General features: G+C 37.4%; 1 long non-coding RNA gene across 2 annotated transcripts; it reads left to right on the forward strand.

Moving 5' to 3' along the window:
• The first annotated feature begins 1,274 nt into the window (after positions 1 to 1,274).
• Positions 1,275 to 4,614, forward strand: LOC309478080. 2 transcript variants are annotated; one of them, XR_014198813.1, is made up of 5 exons: positions 1,275 to 1,340; positions 1,981 to 2,046; positions 2,140 to 2,362; positions 2,486 to 2,614; positions 3,793 to 4,614. It is a non-coding gene; the product is annotated as an uncharacterized lncRNA (long non-coding RNA). The 2 variants fall into 2 exon arrangements; XR_014198814.1 differs by having other exon boundaries at positions 2,514 to 2,614.
• The last annotated feature ends 17,983 nt before the right edge of the window (positions 4,615 to 22,597 follow it).

Raw genomic sequence — 22,597 nt, forward strand, 5'->3', positions numbered from 1 at the left:
TTGAAGAAAAAGACAGAGCAAATATGACACAATTGAGAATCTTTTGTCTGGGTATTACGCCGTTAATAACGCATTTAACTGACAGCACTACTAATAATCTAAGAGAAAACTATCTTTTGTTGTTTTGGACCTCGCTGATGTTCTTGCCTTCAATGCCAGGAAACCAGGTCTGGAGCTTTCTTCTGAACTCAGCCTTCTCTTCTTCAATGTGTTTAAAGTCAGTTACTAGTGAATTAAATGTGCTTCTTGGGGAGGCAGTGGACATGGGTGCTTCCTCTTGGGACGAGGCAGGTACAGGTGCTTCCTCAGAGGATGTGGTGGGCACTGGGGTTTCCTCTGGGGAGGCTGTGGGCACAGGTGCTTCCTCTTGGGATGAGTTGGGCACAGGTACTTCCTCTGGAGACGTGGTGGGCACGTTATATGGGATCCTCACTTTTCTCCTGAATGGGGACCTGGCAAGTACTGGTGCTTCCTCAGGGGATCCTGCATACATGGGTGCTTCCTCAGATGACAAGGCAGGCACAGGTGCTTCCTCAGAGGACACAGTGGTCACTAATGCTTTAGGTACAGGTATTCCCTGTGGGGAGCCGTCTGGCATGGGTGCTCCCGCAGGGGACTGGGCAGGCACAGGCTCTCCCTGCTGGTACCTAGCAGTGGCTGGGGCTCCTTGTGGGGCCTCCACTATTCCCCACTGGCCTGAAGTGAGCCCACACCCGTTCTTCTCAAATGATGAGCGTAAACGATCCTCTACCTCCATTATTGCCCACCACCTCCCTGTGCGGAGGGCTGTGATGAGCTCATTCTCATCTAAGGGGCTTAAGGGTTCTGTTTCTCTGAAACAGGAGGGCATGGTGGACATGCTCAGTTTGATGGATAAGCATCTTTGATGGCTGCAAGACATGTTGTTCAAAAAAAGTGTTTAACCGAATGGCTGTTCGTGTGCAACAGTGAACTATCTGTGAAAAACTGTGAGAGAAAGAGAGAGGGAAGAGAAGAGATGACTTAAAAATGATTCTTGCCACTAATTGACTTTAAGCAAACAATTTAACTAAAATATATTAAAAAATTTATAAAATTATCATTATTGTTGCGAATTACTCTTACACAACATGAATGTAATGGATCCAAGTCCAAACTGATCAAATTACATACACTATACTTGATTTGTTGCCGTAAGGAGCAGATTCAGATGTGGCGCATGCGCACTAGAGTAAAAAAAATAAAAAAAAATAAAAAAAACCATTGTGAAAGCGCAGGCGGCAACAGTCGTTGAGCTTGGAGGTGCGATACAAGATTCAGCGTCAGCGATTTGCTTTAACAGATGTCGAATATTCAACAAGGTAAGTTATTTTCTATATTTATAAATGATTTAGACTTCAACATCAACTATTATTTTATAAATGTGATGGATCTGATTTAATTAATATCTTAGTTTTTCCGTGACTGCACTTCAGACGAATGAACCTTTTCGGCCTTTCCAGTTATATAAAGAGTAACGTTAAAATATCTTTTGTAAGATTTTTTGTCGACTGACTAACTGTTACCTGTATGTTCATCATTTTTGCATTTAGGCAGATTACGCGTATGATATTTGCGTTGCACAAACAAAGTCAATCTAACGTAGGCCCAAATTAAGGTTTTCAGGTAAAATTGTATAGGATTTCTCGTTAAAACAAATATCTTAAAAAATATCTGTAACTTTGTTCATTTATAGGCCTACGGTCGAATGACAATATGTGCGTCATTTTTAATAACAACGTGTAACTTATTCATCTCGACGTAAGTTAGGCCTAAATTTTACTTTGCTTGAAAAATCCTTTGAACATGCCAAACCGTTGCACAAACTTAATCGACTGTATATGAAAGTTATCCACATGCAAAGGTTTATACGATTCAATTAAGTGGAAAATGCTTATTTTTTCCATGCTGATTTGTAGTTTCATTACAAAAAAATAAAACTGTATGTCTTTGCTATTTCAGAGTCCTCATCGATGTGACACTATTCCAACATTTCTGGCTCTGGTTTGGCACAATCACCCAATTACGGTATATGTTTTTTTTGTAATAATTTATACTTGACGTTTAATTGCTTTGCAAAAGTGTGATGTCTGTTGTTTTTCCTCTCTTTTTGAATTTCAGATATGTGAGTTTTGGAAATGTGGCAATGTAAAGTGTGTGGCACAGAATGATCCTGTAGGTATGAGTTATTGAAACATTCTAAGCTTAAACATGGACATTTTGGGGTGAGGTTCAGGCATCCTTGTGTATAGTAATATATAGTAATTGACTTGTACTTGCACTTTTAGGACAATTGGTGTCTGATTTACAAACCAGGTGGCCTGCACTGTTCACAGTAAATGAAGTAAGTGTTATTGATATTTACACAAGAATAAATAGTAAATTACAATGAATTCCTCCACAGTAGGCATATTTCATGGCCATCTTTATTTCTCTCTTTTTTTTTTTATTATTATTATTTTTTTAGAATTCATAAATTGCCAATTCTGTCAAAGTTCTTGGCGCAGCTGGACAGATACACTGTTATCTACACAAGCTTTGCAGCAGCAAAGGTGGTGCTTCTGGACAGAAGAACATTATGGCAATTACAGACAAGGTGTGGTAAACTGCATTTGATTTATTTATAACTAATTACAGATATTGTATATAAAATATATAATCATATAAAATATATACATATATATTTAAAATGTACTATAATCAGTGTTTTTTTTATATTTTATTATTATTATATATATATATTAGGGCTGGGAATCGATTAAAAAAAATTTACTAATTAATTGCACAATTTCTGTAATTAATTGCAATTAATTGCGCTTCCCCCAAGCTTGTAATCATCAATATTTAAACTTAGAATCACCTAATTAAACAACACAGGAAAAAAAGGGAACAGAAAATAGCCCTATATTAAAATATTAAACATCAATATATCAATATATTATTCTTTTTCAATAATCAATCAACATAATCAATTTAACAGATTATTATTATTATTATTATTATTTTATTAATTATTAAAACAAAATATAGTCCTACAAAGCTATTATTACCAGAGCATGTGATCAGAGCAGGTCATTTTACCATTGTTGCCCAGCATGGCTATACCAGCTCAGCAAACAGAAGTCAACAGAGAAATTTCACGTTACTTGAGTGGACTTTACTTTTCCAGTGCTTAGTACATGATTGAAGCCTTTGGGCCGTTAACGACAGAGCCGCCGACACACACACACACACACACGGAACGGAGAGCTCGCCGCTGCTGGGCCATTAACGACAGCGCGAGCCGACACACACACACACACGCACGCACGCACGCACGCACGCGCCGACCGACACACACACACTCACGCGCGCGTGCGCGCGGAGCACAGAGCACAGAGCACAGAGCACGACGCACATACCGAGCGGAAAAGACCCGCTCATGAAAGCTGCCCGAGAATGAAACCTGACCGCCGAACATGGAGGGGCGGGACGGCATATTTCGGCCTTTTTAATAGCAGACGCAACAGGAAATCATTAAAACGAGGCAAAAAAAAAAAGTGCTGCGTCAATTGCGTTATTTTTTTTTAACGCGTTAAACATTTCAAATTAATCGCAAAGATTAACGCGTTAATTCCCCCAGCCCTAATATATATATAAGAAATTGAGGTTTGTATATTATGTACTTTTTGTAATTGCCTAAACCTATTGCCAGCCTGTATGTTACCAATATTTCAGTGAAACTAAACAAGGTGTTAATTATTATTTGATTGTTTGTCTTTTGTTTTGGCTTAGGACTGCAATCCTGAAGAAGCTGAGAGAGGAATTTCTGAGACCACTCTTACCCGTTTTCCACCAACAAGAACCGGGTGCTGGTTCAGAGCTAGAGCTATTGCCAGTTCGGAGTTGGTTCGACTGACGAGCTTACTAAGAACCGGTTTGCGTTTCCACCGGCCAGAGAGCCACAACAGAGCTATATCTTACGTCACTGCATACGTATCATGTTGCCCAGCAACGCTAGTGCGGCAGCGCCAAACACAAACACACCAGACTTGTTCGAGATGCATCGGCTTCTCGCAGAACGATCAGCACATGAAATCAAAGCACTGCGAAAGCGTTTAAAAAGCACAAGGAGTCGTATGATCTCCAAACACTCCCGCAGCTCTGATCGGTCCACGCTGCTCCGATGCATCTCGAACAAGGCATCAACAATAATAGACGTTGCGTTACTATGGATGCTCATGGGTTTGCGAAAATAAATCGGCATCCAAACACGGCGAATCCAACGCGTTCGTGCAGCTCGCCGTAACTTACATAGACGGATATTATAATCGAGCTGCTATTAGCTCGACTAGCTGCTATTTAAAAATGGCGGTCACAAGTTTCTCTTCAGTCTTGTTGGCCACGGTAACCCCGCCCCCAGCCTCTGACGCAAGCGGTTCTTTCTTGGCTCCGTTCTAGACCCTGCAATGATTTGGTGCTACTTAAGAACCAGTTTTACTGGTTCGGAGCTGGTGCTTTGGCGGTGGAAAAACAAAGAACCGATTTGAAACTAGGCTCTGGCTCCGAACCAGCACCAGCTCTGCCTTGGTGGAAAAGGGGTATCTGGGGCTTTTTGTGATTGGTAAAGAAGGTGCTGCGCTGAGGACGAGCCAGAGGATGTTGGAGTAGTGATATAGGGTGTGCAGCGGCTACAGCCCTGAAAGAGTGTTTCCTTTGGATTGCTAATGCTGTTCGGACTGATCTACGCTCTCAACTTAAGCTACCCTCAGAGTCTCAAATTCATGTTTGAATTCTTTCAAAAGGTTATGATGAATTTGGATGGCAGCAAGCTTTCCCCAAAGGTTCAGGCACAATGTTTAAGTGAATAGGACATTTACTTCTTGCCTAGATGCAGTGGCGGACTGGCACCAAAAAGAGGCCCTGGCAATTTTAGCAGAGAGGCCACGCTTTTCCCACTTTCAGCCAATAAAGCCTTACGCTGCTTCTCTCTCTTTTTTTCTGCTCCACCCTTTTCTACTCGCCGTTTTCTCATTCCTCGATCCATTTTCTTTCACTCCGTGTTGTTGATATGCTCTCATTACCCATCATTCACTTGTCATTATCTATCATCTCATCAGGTCAATGATCGCGAGAAATTCCACTGACTAAAAACATTCAAAATACCTTATAAATAGAGAGATTACATACTTTTAGGCTATTTGTCCTTCACAGGAAAAATATAAATAAAAAGTCATTATTATTATTTAGTTCATAGGGCTATTATTATTATTATGAGACCAGGCGGCCGCAGTGGCATTTGCCCACATTGACCAATGGCCAGTCCGTCACTGCCTAGATGTTTCCAACAACTGAAGGGAGATTAAGAACTTTAAAAACTTTTAAGACAGTGATGCCCTGAAAGGAATTTTTCGACGGACTGATGACACTAACTCCAGCATGCAAGAGACTGCACCTAATGCACCATTCATGCTTTTGTAGCTCTGATACTCTTGACACGAGAGATGTTAGCCCTTGTGCTGTTGAGTTTTGCAGCAGAGCCGAGACTGTTATAGTCAAGAACAGTTCTTTGCCTCAGATTTTTTTTTTGTTCCTGTGTTCTGCTGAAATTCAGCTTCAGAGAGCTTACACAGAGTTCAGCAATAATCCACCACCAAAACTAAGATTGGACATTCTTGGTGGAGATCTTCTTTAGGTATGCAGCATACTCCATGGATAGCTTGATCAGGCAGCTGAGGCAGTGAGTAGGACACTTTGTTCTTGCCTAAATGTTGAATTGTGAAAACGTGTTATATGTTAAAAAAAATTTTTTTAAGGAAGATGGGTATGTGTTCATTTTGTATTATTTGTTATCCAATGTCCTGATTGTTTATTTGTTTTACAAATATTTATGAAGATGCATGGTACCAATTACATTCGTGTTTGAAATTTCAGATCAGAAGAAGGCACAAACTGATTACTGTACTATGCAGTGATGTCAAAATGTTTACCTTAAAAATGTGAAAAGAATGTCTGATCCCTGAAATTTGGATCCCTGTTACTTGGCACACAGGTTTTAAACTAAAAGTGTAACATGAGTAATAACCACAGAAAGTACAGTTTGGGAGGATGCATAAAACTGTTGCATTAATTTGTAAAGTGCTGTATATGTCATTATTTGTTTCTTTTGTCAGACTGGATGATGCTTTTGACTTGGGCAGCAAATTGCACACAATAAATGTCTGAAAATTTAACGTGTTTGACAGTTTATTCAATAGAATTAATGAAATGTAAGATAGTTATATAAAGCAAGTAATAACTATTTATTTGAAATGAGTAAAGTTTAATTAATACACAATCTTGAATCACAGTTCATTAGTTCACATAACCATTATTTAATTCATTCACATCAACTGAACATGATGGTGAAGCTTAAATAAAATGTTAACTTTTACGTTGGATTTATGTGATTAAATTGGATGGAAAATTGACATGTAATTGAAATACATAAGTTTTAACTTTTGGGGTTAAATATTTTTTTGAGTGTACACCCAGGAGCTCCGGAAGCTGATTGCCTTAGTTTTATAACATTCATTAAATGTATCAATCTATTTATTTATTATTATTCTTTACAATAAGCGATATGCCCAGTGGCAGTCCATCAGAGGAAGAAAAGGAGACAAAAATGATAAAAAAAAATAATATAACAACAAAGTTGATGAAGTTAACTTGTGTTGTATTAAAAAATGTCTGTATTAAAAGTGTTATTATACTTTTATTTTTAAATATACTAAAGTAAGTAATTATACAGTGAAATATTTTTTTAAGAACTTCGGAAACTACCTTGACTATTGACAAGTTGTGTTGGTGATCGACGTGATTATAACGCGTATCAAGACTTTATCTGGACTTTAATTATCAGCAAATATATACAAATTATTTGTCTTAGTTTTTATTTGTCAATTTATTATTATATAATTATATAATTAAGTAGGCTATAATTATCAACAAATATTTATATATATATACAAATATTTAGACATTTTATGTAGATAATTATAGCCTACTTAACCCTAAAACCGGCAGCGTGACCTGGGAGTCACATCGTTTTTATTGTCTTTTTTGGGGCATAAGAACTTTTTTTTTTCATCAAATCCTTTTTATCATTTCTCACAGCCTGGTCTGTCTTGAGTATGCTGGTCACATGATTTACTTCAAGTTTTTTGTGATAAATTAGTCAGCCTGACCTAAATCCAACATGGCTACCGATGGTGCAGGACATTCAGATTTTGAGGAAAGTAAATATATATATTAAACTTACTTTTCTTCTGGAAAAATAATAATAATACTGCTAACATTAATTTTGAACATTGTCTTAAGGTGCTGAAGAAGAAAATGTAATAATATTTTGTTCATGTTGTTATTTAGCACGTTTTGAAATATATGCGACTCCTGAGTCACGTTGCCTTTTTTGGGTATAAAAAAGGGATTCATTTTGACCATCTTTGTATTTTGAGTTTTTAATTCACTATATTACAATTAAATCCTAATCTAATCATGACAAACTATATATCGTTGGAAAGGTCTAAGACTCCTAAATAGATATTTTAGCACTGTTTTTTGTTACAAATTATGTAGGAACAGTAATAGATACATTTATGACAAGAGTGCACCTCAAAAAATCTACATCATAACAGGAGTTCTGGACACTTTTGATAATTGAAGCTTTGGTTTTCATGCTAAAAGTTCATAATAAAACATATAATCTAGTATTTGTAGTATCTAGTATCTAGATAGGTCTGAGTCTCAAGGTTTGATATTTTGTGAAAGAAATGTATTAATTTGTTACGGCAGAATGCATACAATTAAATTCAATGCAATGTTTGTCACCCGGTGGCTATTTTTGGTATTACGCCTAAACAAAATCTCATGGGAACTTCAAGTTTTGTGATATCAACTTCAAATTTGGAACACAACTTGGTTAGATATATGGCTTTGATTTTATATTAATTTTAGAGTAAAAAATATTTTGTAAAATTTTATATAAAAAAATATTAAGTAGGCCCTACAGTATATTTGATTTACTGTAAATTTAAACTTAATTTTTAAATTCAACTTAAAAAATCCAAAATATATCAAATATTTCAAAAATTCTTTTGGATATCTTCTGGATAAGTCCAGATGATACAAAAAATTACATGAAATTATTTTTTGCTTATCATTTTCCACTCTTGCCTGTTTAAGGGTTAATTATACAATTATATAATAATAATAATAATAATAACTACCAAACATTGATATGTAATTACATACATTTCAGCATACAAATTGATTAAAAGAATTATCTCGATCCCCTGGTCAATAAAACAAAATGCATTTGATTATAATTAACATGACAATGTGTACAAAACTAAAGTAGCCTAAATTCACGTTTATTTTTACGTTTCTGTCAATCTGAGGTCGGTGTCGTTGCCACAACACAACGCGTTGCTATTGGTTGCGTCAATTTGCGCGTGTCTTTCTTCGGATGAGGGTCTAAAACTCCAGAGTAGTGTGTGTGTGTGTGTGTGTGTGTGTGTGTGTGTGTGTGTGTGTGTGTGTGTGTGTGTGTGTGTGTGTGTGTGTGTGTGTGTGTGTGTGTGTGTGTGTGTGTGTGGATGGCAGGCGTAACCGTAGCAAAAGGTATGCATTTTAAAATGAAAAGCCAAATTCTCGAGCCAAATATAGTTATTTCAGTGGCCTATGTGGCTCGACGGCAGGAAGGAATATCCAAACCATTTTTAAACGTTTTTTTTTATTTATTTTTTTTATAATAAAAGTGTCAATTCAATTAAAAATACACATATCACATATTTTAAAATATTACATAATTCAATGAAGCCTGTTTGTCATGTATAATTCACCGACCAATCGTTATCTGGCACAACAAGTTCAAATTTCATTGGACAATGTGAAGTGGAGCGGTAATTTTCCAGTCATTCATAAATCTTTGAAAATTAGATGGACAGACGAATTTACATTTATGAAGCGATCTGAATCTGCGTCGTTTAAACAATGGATGCTAATTACAAAGCACTGCACAAAACCAGCACCAAAAGTCGCATTAATGGGTATATTATAGCTCATTTATAAAACAATAAGCCGGTCTGTCACAGGTTGAGGGACATTGCGATTTAAGAGACAGATTTTGAGATTGTCTGATTTGAATGTTTGTTTGTTTTTACCACTAATTGATTTGTAAGAATGCCTCATGTGAGCAAGACTCTGACATTGTAGCTGGTTTTCTACTCTCAGAATATGATGTTGATGATGATATTATAATAAAGCTAATAAAAGATTTTACAGGATCCACCTCTTAGTTTCTTCAGCTGTTTTAATTCAGTGATGTATAGAAGCTTGTTTCCGCCACAGAATAAAAGGTAATTGCGCCTTTTTATCTCACAATTCACATTTCTAAACTCCTCATATCCTGCAATTCTGACTTTTTTTCCTCATAATTTCTAGCCTTGATTAATTTGGACAAAAATCATCCCTGCACAATGTCCATTGCATTGTGATGGTGGGAGTGTTCCTATGTGTGTATAATGCAGTTTTCTCTAAGCGGTTCTCAGAATTGCGTCCTTTGGACGAGGGCACGTTAATTATATATATATATATATATATATATATATATATATATATATATATATATATATATATATATACATATATGATGTGCATGGATAAATCATTTATAATAAATTATTATTTCTTTATTGCAATATTCAATAAAAACAAGAATTGTCCAATTGTCCATTTCATGGTGACTTTAATATGTTGTTCAGGCAACACATGCATACTATGATTATCTTCACTTTATGCATATTTATAATTAAACAAAATATGATATAAATCAAATAAAACCGAATCGGGAAATACATGCATACTCTGTTTATCTTCAATGTATATTTATAATACAGAGAATATAGTATATTTATACATGAAAATTAGCTATTTTGGCTTTAAATGTAAACACCATTGTTAATTCATGTGTATCGTCCTAATAAATAAATAGTTTCATTTTTTTATTCAGTTCATTTTACAAAGTACAAATGTTGGTGATGCTTCGTTCCCTTGTTCATTCGCTGGTATCCTTAGGCATGCTCCGCTTTTTACATGGACTTCGCTGACTTGCACCTACATTTTCCTTTTGAGGAAATAGACATAATCAGGTTTAATAAGCTGGAAGGAGGTCAAAAAGACATATCACTTCACTTGTTTTACCATGAGGGGTCTATGAATTTTACTGAAATATACAAAGTAAATTGAGGATAACAAACAAAGTAGCTTAGTTGAAGACCGTGTTTGTTTGTTTTTAATAAATCTGAAAATAATTGATCATAATAAGAGATCATTTTCTGCAATTACCCTGAATATCTGGGGGAAATGTGGGTCCCTCTCAATGTCTATGGTGGTTTCAGCCTTAGCTGAAGTTTTTACCTCAGAGGTCAGGAAACCAGGTCTGGAGCTTCCTTCTGAACTCAGCCTTCTCTTCTTCAGCGTGTTTAGAGTCAGAAACTACTGAATAAAACATTAATAAAATCATTAAGTGGCACAATTGGTGAAAATAATATACTAATATATATATATATATAAATGAAGGTGACTTGACTATAAAAAGAACATTACAATGAACAAAAATGTGAAAACCTCACTACAAATAATCCAGAATTGAAGACAAATGCTAATAATCCTACTCTGTCTGTTACACTTCCTCACACCTGTAATCACTGATCGAGTGAATCTCCTGAAGTTCTCCATCCTACAGTAGATCATTTCTAATCCACTCATGTTGTAAGATCTGCTCTAACGTCGGGCGTTTAGTTGGATCCAGGGTTAGGCACTGGCTAATCAGATCACTGCATTCTGTACACATTTTATCAAGGAGAGAGAGAGCTGGTTAGTCATGACCATGTGACACTAATGTTGGCATCTATGAAAACAGCATCTGAAACATGATTAATATAAGGTAAAGTGTTCTTTAAAGGTGAAGTATGTATTTTCTTCTACACTAGTGGCACATTGCGAAATTACAAAATAAAGCATATTTTAAAAAACCTACGTCATCACGTCATCCCCGACTCAAACATCACAAACGCAGCTCTTACTGGTTCTTGTGAAGGCATGTTTCAGGTCCAACATATTAGGAATACTTTTAACTGTGTTGCATTTGTCTTTATGAACATTTGTCTATCTGAACGGATGCATGATGATGTTGTATGGTATTAAAGCATGCTTTATAGCGTGTAGCATCACAATGATCGGTTCACTTTGACGAGTTCATGACCTGTTTAATCTCCGAAAGTAGAAATGCAGTGAATTTTGGCTTTCACTTCTGTGACTAAAGCTACATTTCTTATAGTAGTTAACTATATATCAAGAATGTTACATACTTCACCTTTAACTGTGTCTGTACTGAGCCTTTTGCTTTATGTGTGTGTTTATCGATGTTATCAATATCATTCACTCACCGGTGGATAAGCTGGTGTTCTGAAATGTAACTTTGGCTTCTTTGATTTCCGCTGGATTGTGAAAAGGAGGACATGCGTTCACCATCTCGTACAGACACACTCCTAGAGCCCAGACATTTGCTGGGACGGCGTGAAATCGAGGTTCTGTGAAGACTTCAGGAGGGCAGTAATCCAGGACTCCTGTAAGAAAGACATTTGTGCATTGTTGAGCAATTTTTTCAAAGTGTCAAATAATCAGCAAGTCATTACATCCTTCTTCAACAGGAAATTGTGTGCATGAACATCATTGTGAAAAACGTCATGATCAATGCAGTGTTGCACTGCCAGAACAGCCTGTCTCATGATGACCCGTGCGGTTGTTTCGTCCAGTTGAGGATTCCGATTGATAAAGTCCAGCAAGCTCTCGCAGGGTTCGGGATACTCCATTCGTTAGCAGCAGAGCCACTTCTGTAATGAGAGGTTCAGGACGTCCAGGCTAGAGAAAAGAAAAGAAGACAGAAGATTAGCTGGGTAAAAATCTGAAGAAAACTTCATTTTTAAAGGTACTTTTCTTTGATCTTTGTAGATACGATCAACAGAGCCTTTCCAGGCTTATTTGTCTATTACATTTACACCTAATGCTTCCTACAGGTGTATTGACTACAGTAATCAGCACTTAAACAACTAAATACACATTCAGCTTTTGGCCAACTTACAATAATAGCAGGATAAAGATCGTAGCAAGTCTTGCGCATCCGCTTGATGGCAACCTGCAAAAATGAAAAAAGAAACGGTATTCAATAACAGTAACAGCATTCAAGCGCCTGAGCGTGCACATAACATTTACCATTTGAGCTTCTAAGTATTAAACCATGTGTATTAAATATGTTTTGATGCGTGCAAGAGCAAAATGTTTATACAATTCAGCAAAATCAGCAAAAACCTTTTTGCCATCAAATTTGCATGTTCCCTCAAACACTCTTCCGAATCCTCCGGATCCAATCATCTCTCCCGAGACTCAGAGGAGTCTGAAAAACAAACAGGAAAATATGAGAAATATATGAGCTTCCTTTGTTTTATATTAGAAATATCAGTGCAGGTCGAAAAAATAATATTAATATTCTCTGAAAACAAGCCTCAAGATATCTTTAGTGGAAAACAAGATGATAATACTGTTTAAAACAATAATGACTGCAGATTTACCATGATTTGAGTCCAGATCTAGTGGAGGAACGAAACGCTCCACAACATCCACAGATTTACTGCCAGAACAGCAGCGGGACAGACTCCTCCACAAGTTCCTGATGAACAAACGAATTCTTTCCATCTTCTTCCGTTTTGTAGGTTTTCCTGAAAAAAAAAATTAAAACAAATTAGAAACATCTCTGACCTCACATTTAACAATGATATAACTTCCATTTTACTGTTAAATTCTTATCTTTAATGTCACAAATCCAAAGTAATGCAAATATTTCCAAGCTATCCGCCTGACGACGCCCTGTTTCTGCATAATACCTGCATAAATGTCCCTTAGCGGTGACCAACATTTTTTTCACAATATTAAGTAATAATCATTTTATTTCACGATAATGATTTTTTTGTTATTTTACTTGATCTTTTATTAAAAAGAGAGCATACATTTCCAGGCCTCATTTGGCACAGTTCTGGCAATGGTAAAGGTCATATGAGCCATCATGTCTTAAAATATATTTCACATTTATTTTTTATGAAATATAATATATTTAAATAAACATTGATTTTATTAAATACAGCAATGTCTTATTAAAGACATAACTTAACCGACTCTGTTTACATGAATACTGGTCACAACAGCCATTTTGACACATTTTTGTCAGTATTTGACCATGCAAACAGAAACAGTAAATGTGACCAGACCTTAACTTGTCAAACATTTTAAGCAGTCACCATTCTGCCTTATTTCAGTCTCACCTGTGGAGCTCTTGATCACATCCTCCATGGCACCCGGAGCAGTCGGGACGTCTGAAGTCTCGACGGGAACTTGACCAGGCAGTGGAGGACACATCCACTCTTGGCACATTTCTAATAATATTAATAATCAATGTCAGTGGTCTCACACCAAAAAAATGCAACTTTGTATTTTAAGCAGTCACCATTCTGCCTTATTTCAGTCTCACCTGTCGAGCTCTTGATCACATCCTCCATGGCACCCGGAGCAGTCGGGACGTCTGAAGTCTCGACGGGAACTTGACCAGGCAGTGGAGGACACATCCACTCTTGGAAGCTGTCGGAACTGGACGACGACCCACAATACCGCCGCACCACATCCCTCACGCAGTCGGACAAAGATGGTGTGGACATGATGCCCGGTGGAGAATCTGTGGGAGCATCTCCACTGGATCTGCCTGAGGCTGGAATATACCAGACATTTTTTATAATATTAATAATCAATGTCAGTGGTCTCACACCCAAAAAAATGCAACTTTCTATTTTAAGCAGTCTCCATTCTGCCTTATTTCAGTCTCACCTGTGGAGCTCTTGTTCACATCCTTCATTGCACCCAGAGAAGTCGGGACGTTTGAAGTCTTCACTGGCTCGACGGGAACTTGACCTGGCAGTGGAGGACACATCCACTCTTGGAACATTTCTAATAATATTAATAATCAATGTCAGTGGTTACACCCAAAAAAAAAAATGCAACTTTCTATTTTCAATGACAAATAATTTATGAAGTTTAATAAAAACCAATTCTGACCTCTGCGAGAGCGTTTGGATGAAGAGGACGGACGTCCATCATCTGATTCTGGCCTCTGCAACTCTCTCTTCCTCTGAGCCGGACCTGTGGACACAGAAACAAACTCACAAGACATAACGTTAGGTGTTAAATATCCAGGAATAATCTCCCGGCTCGGGCCTGGCATCCTCCTTCAAACTTTAAAAAAAAACAATACAAATACAATACAATAAAATACAATTCTCCTCAGAAATACCCCTCCCAATAAAACAACAACAACAACAACAACAACAAAAAAAACCTTCAAACTCCCTCTAAAATCAGAAAAGAACAATCAAATAGAAGTGTCCTCAGAAATAATATGATAAAACTATAAATAAAACTATGTAAATGATTATATCCTCCGATCTCCTTCTAGAATAAAAGTCTCCTCTCTGAAATCCTCCAAACAGGTTCAAAATCGCAAGATCAGCAGAGCAAATATTCAGTCTCAACCAGCAGTAAGTGATCTAGCGATCTGTAGATATTTGCAGACAGAATTCATAACACGCCGCAATAACGAATTCAAATCACGCGTCGCTTTAGCAACACAGCATTATTCGAAATACCTGAAGTCGCGCGCGTGAGCAGAGCGCGTGACCGCACATCGAATCTGGAAACAAACTGAATCAGGACTGAATGTTGTAATAATAATGTATCTTAACTGCTTAGCTAAAAATTTGATATGTTAAAGCATGAAATAAGGTACCACAAATCAGTGAATTTGAGTTTGATGTGTGTATATTATTATTATATCAGTAATAAAAAAAATATATATAAAAAATGTTAATGTTCAAAAAAGTATTTAGACATTTATGTCAATGCGATTCAGAGACGAATACTAATGTCGTCCACCAGAGGGAGCCACAGAACAGCAAATTAAAAGACTATGAAAATTGTTCAATAACTTGTAGTCAAAATAGCATATACATTCATTATAGTTTCATAAAGTTGAATAAAGCCCAAGTGTACTTTTTGTTCATTTGATTTCCTGTTTGGAATGGAATAACGAGAAATGAAAACTAGCTTGTTTATTCGTTTTTTAGTTTAGTTTAAAAAACGAAAAATGAGATTTTGGCTCGATTTTTCATTTTTCGTTAGTGGTTTACAAATCGGTTTATGGGCTCGATATTTCATTTGCACACGTGGGCGGCGCTGAAACGTCCCTTTCATCTGATTGGTCGAACCGCTCCGCCTTCAGTAAACTACGAGCTTTTCTTTCTTTCAGGCAGAATAAGAGTCAGTACGAGTGCGGCACTGACAAATGCACTTTAATAAAATAATATCTGAAACCACCACTCACTGTTAACTACGCACAATATGTGAAGCAGAAATATGTTGCTGGTCACGTAATTCGTGTTGCTGAGACTTGCAAGTGTGACTCCATCTATATGACAGATTATTTTAGCATGATGTATTTCCCATTGATAAATACAGTGCAAATAGTTCAAATATGTCCTTGGATAAAAGGGAAGTGGAAATTAAAATCAATAATAGGCTGAACTGTGCCATGATAATATGTCCATAATATTAGATGCCCGTAGATGACATACCCATAACTGTTACATTAGAGTTAGGGGATGACACAGTTTGTACAGTATAAAAATCATTATGTCTCAAGTTCCCATTAAACATGAAAACCCAACAACCCAATGGGAATATATCCTTAATGCGTAAAACATCCAGAGGTGGACAGTAAAAAAGTACATTTACTTGAGTACTGTACTTAAGTACACTTTTTGAGTATCTGTAGGCTACTGTACTTTTACTGTACTTGAAACTGATTTTCATTTTCAACGTTGGGTTTGGTCTTCTAAATGCAAATGTTGTCATTGTTTTGGCTTATAGATAACAGTAAGGCTAACATATTCATACTAAAAGCCAAAAAACATTAAATCCCATTACTGGAACTGTGTTCTAGAAATAAATGTGATGTTGATATGAGGGTAGAAAGGCAGGCATAGATTCAGAGGCATAAGGTAGGCCTACTGTAAGTATTACACACAACAATGCAACAATAATAAAACAATGCATTGACATTTACTTTTGATACTTAAGTACTTTTAAAAACGAGTAGGCTACTTCTGTACTTTTACTTAAGTAAAAATCGGTCTTTACAACTTTTACTTGTAACGGAGTAATATTTGACCAGTATATCTGTACTTTCACTCAAGTGAGGAAGTTGTGTACTTTGTCCACCTCTGAAAACATCTGTTCATAATCTGTGATTACACAATTCCAATACAAATAGCACCGGGAGGCGTCTGGAATAACTCTGCACTGATCAATCCACATTTTTAAGCCAGCTAATTTTATAGTAGGGGAGACCGGGGACAGTTGCATTTTTCTCCAATCAGAAACAAGCTAGAGTGATGTCACTCATACTGCACATGCACAGTTAGACCCTCCCCCCACCAAGAAGACAGTAGACATATTCAACATCTGCTGATGTATTTATTGAACAAAACTTGTTTTGGAGGTATGAAAGTAAATTTTTTCATGAGATATATTTTTGTCATACTGTCCTGAAATTTTGTATGAATTAATCAAAACTCACTTCGTTTGAATTATTGTTTTGTTGACTTCTAAGTGACATGGTTAGCATGTGTCAAAGTCAGTGTGTCTAGCAGGCGTATGATGTTCTGTCATGGCTCATAGGGTCGGGGACGGTTGCAACATGTTATAAATTGCATGTTTAATAAAAGTTTGTTGCATTGCAAATTGTTCAATTCTTCCTGTCTGACACTGAAATATGGAGAGATTGAATAGCATCTGTAACACCTGCACACTGAATCTATGTAGGCCTATGTTCTACACATGAACAAATACAACTCAATAACTGTTATTTAATAAATATGACTAAATAAATAAATAATAGGCTACAATAATATTATTGAAATAAATAATACTATAATATTATAGTAGGCCTAAAACAGTTAATATTTTCAGAATTCTTTGCTCATTGAGACAAAAAGCTTAAGTTAATTAATGAAATTTAAGGTATTTTTAACATGTTGCAACTGTCTCCTGGGTTGGGGTCAGTTGCAACATCTGACTTCTTCCATTCAAATAAATACTGTGAACGATATGTCATATATAATCATCTTTAAATGGTATGGGTAATTAGCAGACAGATGCAAGTTTAATATATACAAATTTGGTTGGTCTAGTCCAAATAGTATCTGAGTAATTGAGGCAAGGCAAGGCAAGTTTATTTATATAGCACATTTCATACACAATGGCAATTCAAAGTGCTTTACATAGAAGAAATTAAAATAATGAAAAGAAATAAGAATAATTAAAACAGTTTAGAAAAATAAAATAAAATACAGTACTTTTAAAAAATAAAAAAAGAATATTTATTATAGATCTTTCTTTCAAAGGATTCCCTTAAGACTTAAATCTTTCAACCTTCTTTTAACCTTCAATCTTCTTACGACTTCCATCTATCAACTTTCCTTTAACTTTCTTTTCTCCCTCATTTACTCACACGTTCTTTTCACTTTCTTTAGCACTTTAGCACTGCGTTCACATTCTTTCTCAGACGAAAACTTTAATATCGTCATTTAAATACTGTTCTACTTTCAAACCCACATTAATCACTTTCACATTATCACCTTCTGAGTGGGCATTTACAGTTTCGGGCTAAATGCCCTGCTGACATAGGAGAAATTAAAATAATTAAAAGAAATAAGAATAATTAAAACAGTTTAGAAAAATAGAGTAAAATACAGTACAGTACAAACAGTCGGACGAACAGCGGCACAGTGCTCATTCAGTAAATGCACAGCTAAACAGAAGTGTTTTGAGTCTGGATTTGAATGTGACCACTGTAGGAGCACATCTGATCTCTTCTGGAAGCTGGTTCCAGCTGTGGCTGGCATAATAGCTAAAAGCAGACTCACCATGCTTAGAGTGAACCCTTGGTATTTCTAGCTGATATGATCCTAATGATCTGAGTGATCTGTTGGGTTTATATTCAGTGAGCATATCTGCAATGTATTGAGGTCCTAGGCCATTGAATGATTTATATACCAGTAATAATACTTTAAAATCAATCCTAAATCTAACTGGGAGCCAGTGTAAAGACCTGAGGACTGGTGTGATATGTTCATATTTCCTGGTTCTGCTCAGAATCCTAGCGGCAGCGTTCTGTATGAGCTGCAACTGTCTTATGGTCTTTTTGGGAAGGCCAGTGAGGAGTCCATTACAATAATCCACCCTGCTGGTGATGAAAGCATGCACAAGTTTCTCTAAGTCTTGTCTGGAAACAAAGCATCTAATTCTTGCAATATTTTTCAGATGATAGTATGCTGATTTAGTTATTGCTTTGACATGACTACTGAAACTAAGGTCTGACTCTAGTGTCACACCAAGATTCCTGACTTGATGTTTAGTTGTTTTACCCCTAGAGTGAAGGTATGTGTTCACTTTGAGAACTTCATCTTTGTTTCCAAACGCAATAACTTCAGTTTTGTCTTTGTTTAATTGAAGAAAGTTTTGACACATCCAACTGTTGACTTCGTCAATGCATCGGCACAGGGAGTCAATGGGGCTGTAATCGTTAGGCGATAGGGCTAAGTAGAGCTGTGTGTCGTCTGCATAGCTGTGGTAAGCAATTTGGTTATTTCTCATTATTTGGCTCATTGGGAGCATATACAGGTTGAACAGGAGTGGCGCAAGAATTGAGCCTTGAGGGACTCCGCATGTCATGGATGTCCACTCAGACTTATGGTCTCCTATACTCACATAATAACCTCTCCCATCTAAGTATGACCTGAACCATTTTAGGACTATCCCAGAAAGCCCCACCCAGTTTTCCAGCCTGTCAAGAAGTATGTTGTGATCGACAGTGTCAAATGCAGCACTGAGGTCGAGTAGTACCAGCACTGATAATTTGCCTGAATCAGTATTTAAGCGAATATCGTTTATTATCTTTATGAGCGCTGTCTCTGTGCTGTGATGCGGTCGGAAACCAGATTGAAAATTATCAAAGTATCCATTCGAGCTTAAGAATTTGTTCAGCTGATTGAAGACAACTTTTTCAATGATCTTGCCTATGAAAGGAAGATTTGAGATCGGTCTATAGTTGCTTAATATGGTCTTATCCAGATTGCTCTTTTTCAGGAGGGGCTTGACAACTGCAGTTTTCAGGGAGTTTGGAAAACTCCCAGAGAGAAGTGAGGCATTTACCACTTCTAGAAGATCTGCTTCTAAACTGTTTAGCACAATTTTGAAGAAAGATGTGGGAAGTGTGTCAAGGGCGCATGTTGATGTTTTAAGGTGTTGTACGGTTTCTTCCAAAATTTTGCCATCAATTTCTTTGAAGTCAGACATAGTAACTACTTTCTCAGGTGGTCTGATCTGTCTGACCCCAGTGCAACTCAAGGATGTGCTGATCACCTTTCTGATATTATTGATTTTCTCAGAGAAGAAAGAAGCAAACTCACTGCACTTGCTGTTTGAGAGCATTTCACTAGGAATCTGGCTTGGGGGGTTTGTCAGTCTCTCTACAGTAGCAAAAAGAGTGCGTGTGTTGTTTAAATTGCTGTTTATAATATTTGAGAAGAAAGTCTGTCTAGCTTTGCCTAGTTCCATATTGAAAGCATGAAGGCTGTCTTTGTAGATGTTATAATGGACTACAAGTTTTGTCTTCCGCCACATGCGCTCTGCTTTTCTGCATTGTCTTTTCATATGTTGCACTGCTGTTGAGTTTCTCCAAGGTGCTTTTTGTCTGCCACTCTTCTTCCTGACTTTAACAGGAGCAATATCATCAATTATATTTTTAACTTTTGAGTTAAAAGAATCAAGGAGAAAATCAACAGAGTCAGCAGATATGCTTGGTGTTAAGGATATAGCCTTCATAAATAGTACACTAGTGTTCTCATTTAAGCATCTCTTCTTGACAGACACAGATTTAGCTTCAGTGGCAGGAGAGATCAATATATCAAAGAAAATACAGAAATGATCAGACAGTGCTACATCCTTAATAAAAATCGATGAAATGTTTAGACCCTTACTGATAAGTAAATCTAGAGTGTGTCCATGATTGTGTGTGGGGCCATGTACATGCTGAGTCAGATCAAAAGTTTTTAAAACAGTTTTGATTTCTTTTGCCATATTGTTTTCTGCATTATCTATGTGAATGTTAAAATCTCCAGCAATGGCAAAACAGTCAAACTCTGAGGTAATTGTTGATAACAGTTCTGTAAAGTCCTCAGCAAAGGCTGGAGAATATTTTGGAGGCCTGTAAATAATGATAAGTAAAATGCGAGGAGCACCTTTTAACACAGTACCCAGATATTCGAAAGACGGGTAATTCCCAAATGATATTTGCTTACATTGATAGATATCTTTAAAAAGAGCAGCTAGACCCCCACCTCTCTTAACAGCTCTGCAGACACTCATAAAAGTAAAGTTAGGAGGGGCTGTTTCATTGAGGATTGTTGCACTGCAGCTGTCTTCTAGCCAGGTTTCATTTAGAAACATAAAGTCCAGGTTGTTTGTGGTTATTAAGTCATTGACTAGAAGTGATTTATTTTTAAGTGAGCGAATGTTTAAAAGTGCTAACTTAACAGTCTTACTTTTTGTCCCCACAGCAATCTTAGTTTGACATGTAATAGGCACCAGATTAGTTGGGTTTGCTGTACGGCTATTGAAGGCCTTAGACTTTCTATCTTGTAATAGAACAGCAATAGAGAAAGATACAGGCACACTGGGTTCCCGCTTGTTCTGTAAACATTTGAGAAAGTTACTGTTATCATAACAGGAACCCAAAACACATCACTGAGAGCTGGTATCAGTTGTTTTTGGTTCACCTCGAGCAGATGGAGGAGGGTGTGGGCCCTGGCGTTGTGGCAGAGGCCGAAGAGCTCTCACAGGAGGAGGGGGCGGGCGAGCTCGGCGCGCAGGCTTCGGTGTTTGAGGTGCCTGACGATTTTTGGTTGGTATCTGGGGGCTTGCAGCAAAAGAGTGGGATAGTCTGGTTCCAGCATGCACTAATTCTTCCATTTTCTGTGAGAAGCACAGGAGTGGAGTCGCTGGCGAGAGTGAGAAAGTATCTGGTGAAAGGGGCTGTTGCTCAGGTGTTATCGGAGGCTGTGATATGCTGTCCTGGCTTCCCTGGCTGTTTTCCAGGAAGTCGTCCTTGGGTGCTGAATCTTGGAGCAGTTCTAATGTGTCTGTCTGTGGTGAGCTCTGTGGGCATGGCTCAGCTGAGATTGTGTCCGTGAGCAGAGGTTGTTGTGGCTCAGTGGTGTTATCATTGTCCTTGTGTGATATGTCAACCGCATGTCCATCTTGTTGCTGAAGTGAAGTCCCGTGTTCATTCATACTGTTTCCAGGTGTGTGTGTGTCGTTCAGATTGACACACACTGCAGAAGGATGATTGAGGGAGAAGTCGATATTGTCCTTTAACACTCTTGAACCAAGTTTGTTTGGGTGATGGCCATCCCGATGAAATAGTTGTCTCTGACTCCAGAAAAGATTGAAGTTGTCAATGAAGTTTACTCCTTTTATATTGCAGGTTTTTTGCAGCCATGTATTAATCCCAAGCAGCCGAGAAAACCTGTTTGTTCCTCTTGCTGGGAGTGGTCCACTGATGAATGTTTGAACTTTCAGTCTTTTAAGTGTTTCAAAAAGTTCATTGAAATCCTTCTTAAGGAGTTCTGACTGCTCTTTATGAATATCATTCTTCCCCACATGAATTATGAGTCGATTTGCAGTCTTATGTTTCATCAGAATGTTCTGAAGTTCCCTGTTTATATCAGAAGTTGTTGCTTTTGGAAGGCAGCATGTAGTTGTATCCCTGCTGCTAATGTTTCTGATTATGGAGTCCCCCACTATCAGAGTCCTGGGCTCGGCTGTGCTCTGAGCTGAGTGCCGCTGTCTGCTCGACCTTGAGCGCCAGTTAGCATCAGTGTTAGCTACTGGCTGATACAGTCTGTGTTCGATCACATTCATCACGTTTGGGGATTCCTCATTTACATTCATTAGTACTTCAAATCTGTTCTCAAGATGTATAGGTGTTGGTGGGAGACCAGTGTTTGCCATCCTTGTCAGAGCTGTATCTGGGGTAGAGGATGCTACTGCGGCAATATGTGGGGCTCGTGACAATCTGATGTCTCGAGTGCCTTTGGGTCTCGCTCCCTGTTTGTGCCATCGATTTGTAAGTCGATCGGCTTGTTTCTCTACCTGTCGAGGAGCACTAGTTTCATGGGACTCACCGGCTATATGCTGAGGGTGTCCATGACGAAGCTCTATTGTGTGTTCCGTCTGGTTTGGTGGTCCCGTAAATAACTTTGTTTCAAGAACTGCAATCCTTTGTAAAAGTCTGTGGCAGTTAGTGCAGCAAGTAGATTCCAGAAGAGGCATTTTCTCT

The sequence above is a fragment of the Leuciscus leuciscus genome (genome assembly GCF_965113295.1).
Source record: "Leuciscus leuciscus genome assembly, chromosome: 16".
NCBI lineage: Eukaryota > Metazoa > Chordata > Actinopteri > Cypriniformes > Leuciscidae > Leuciscus > Leuciscus leuciscus.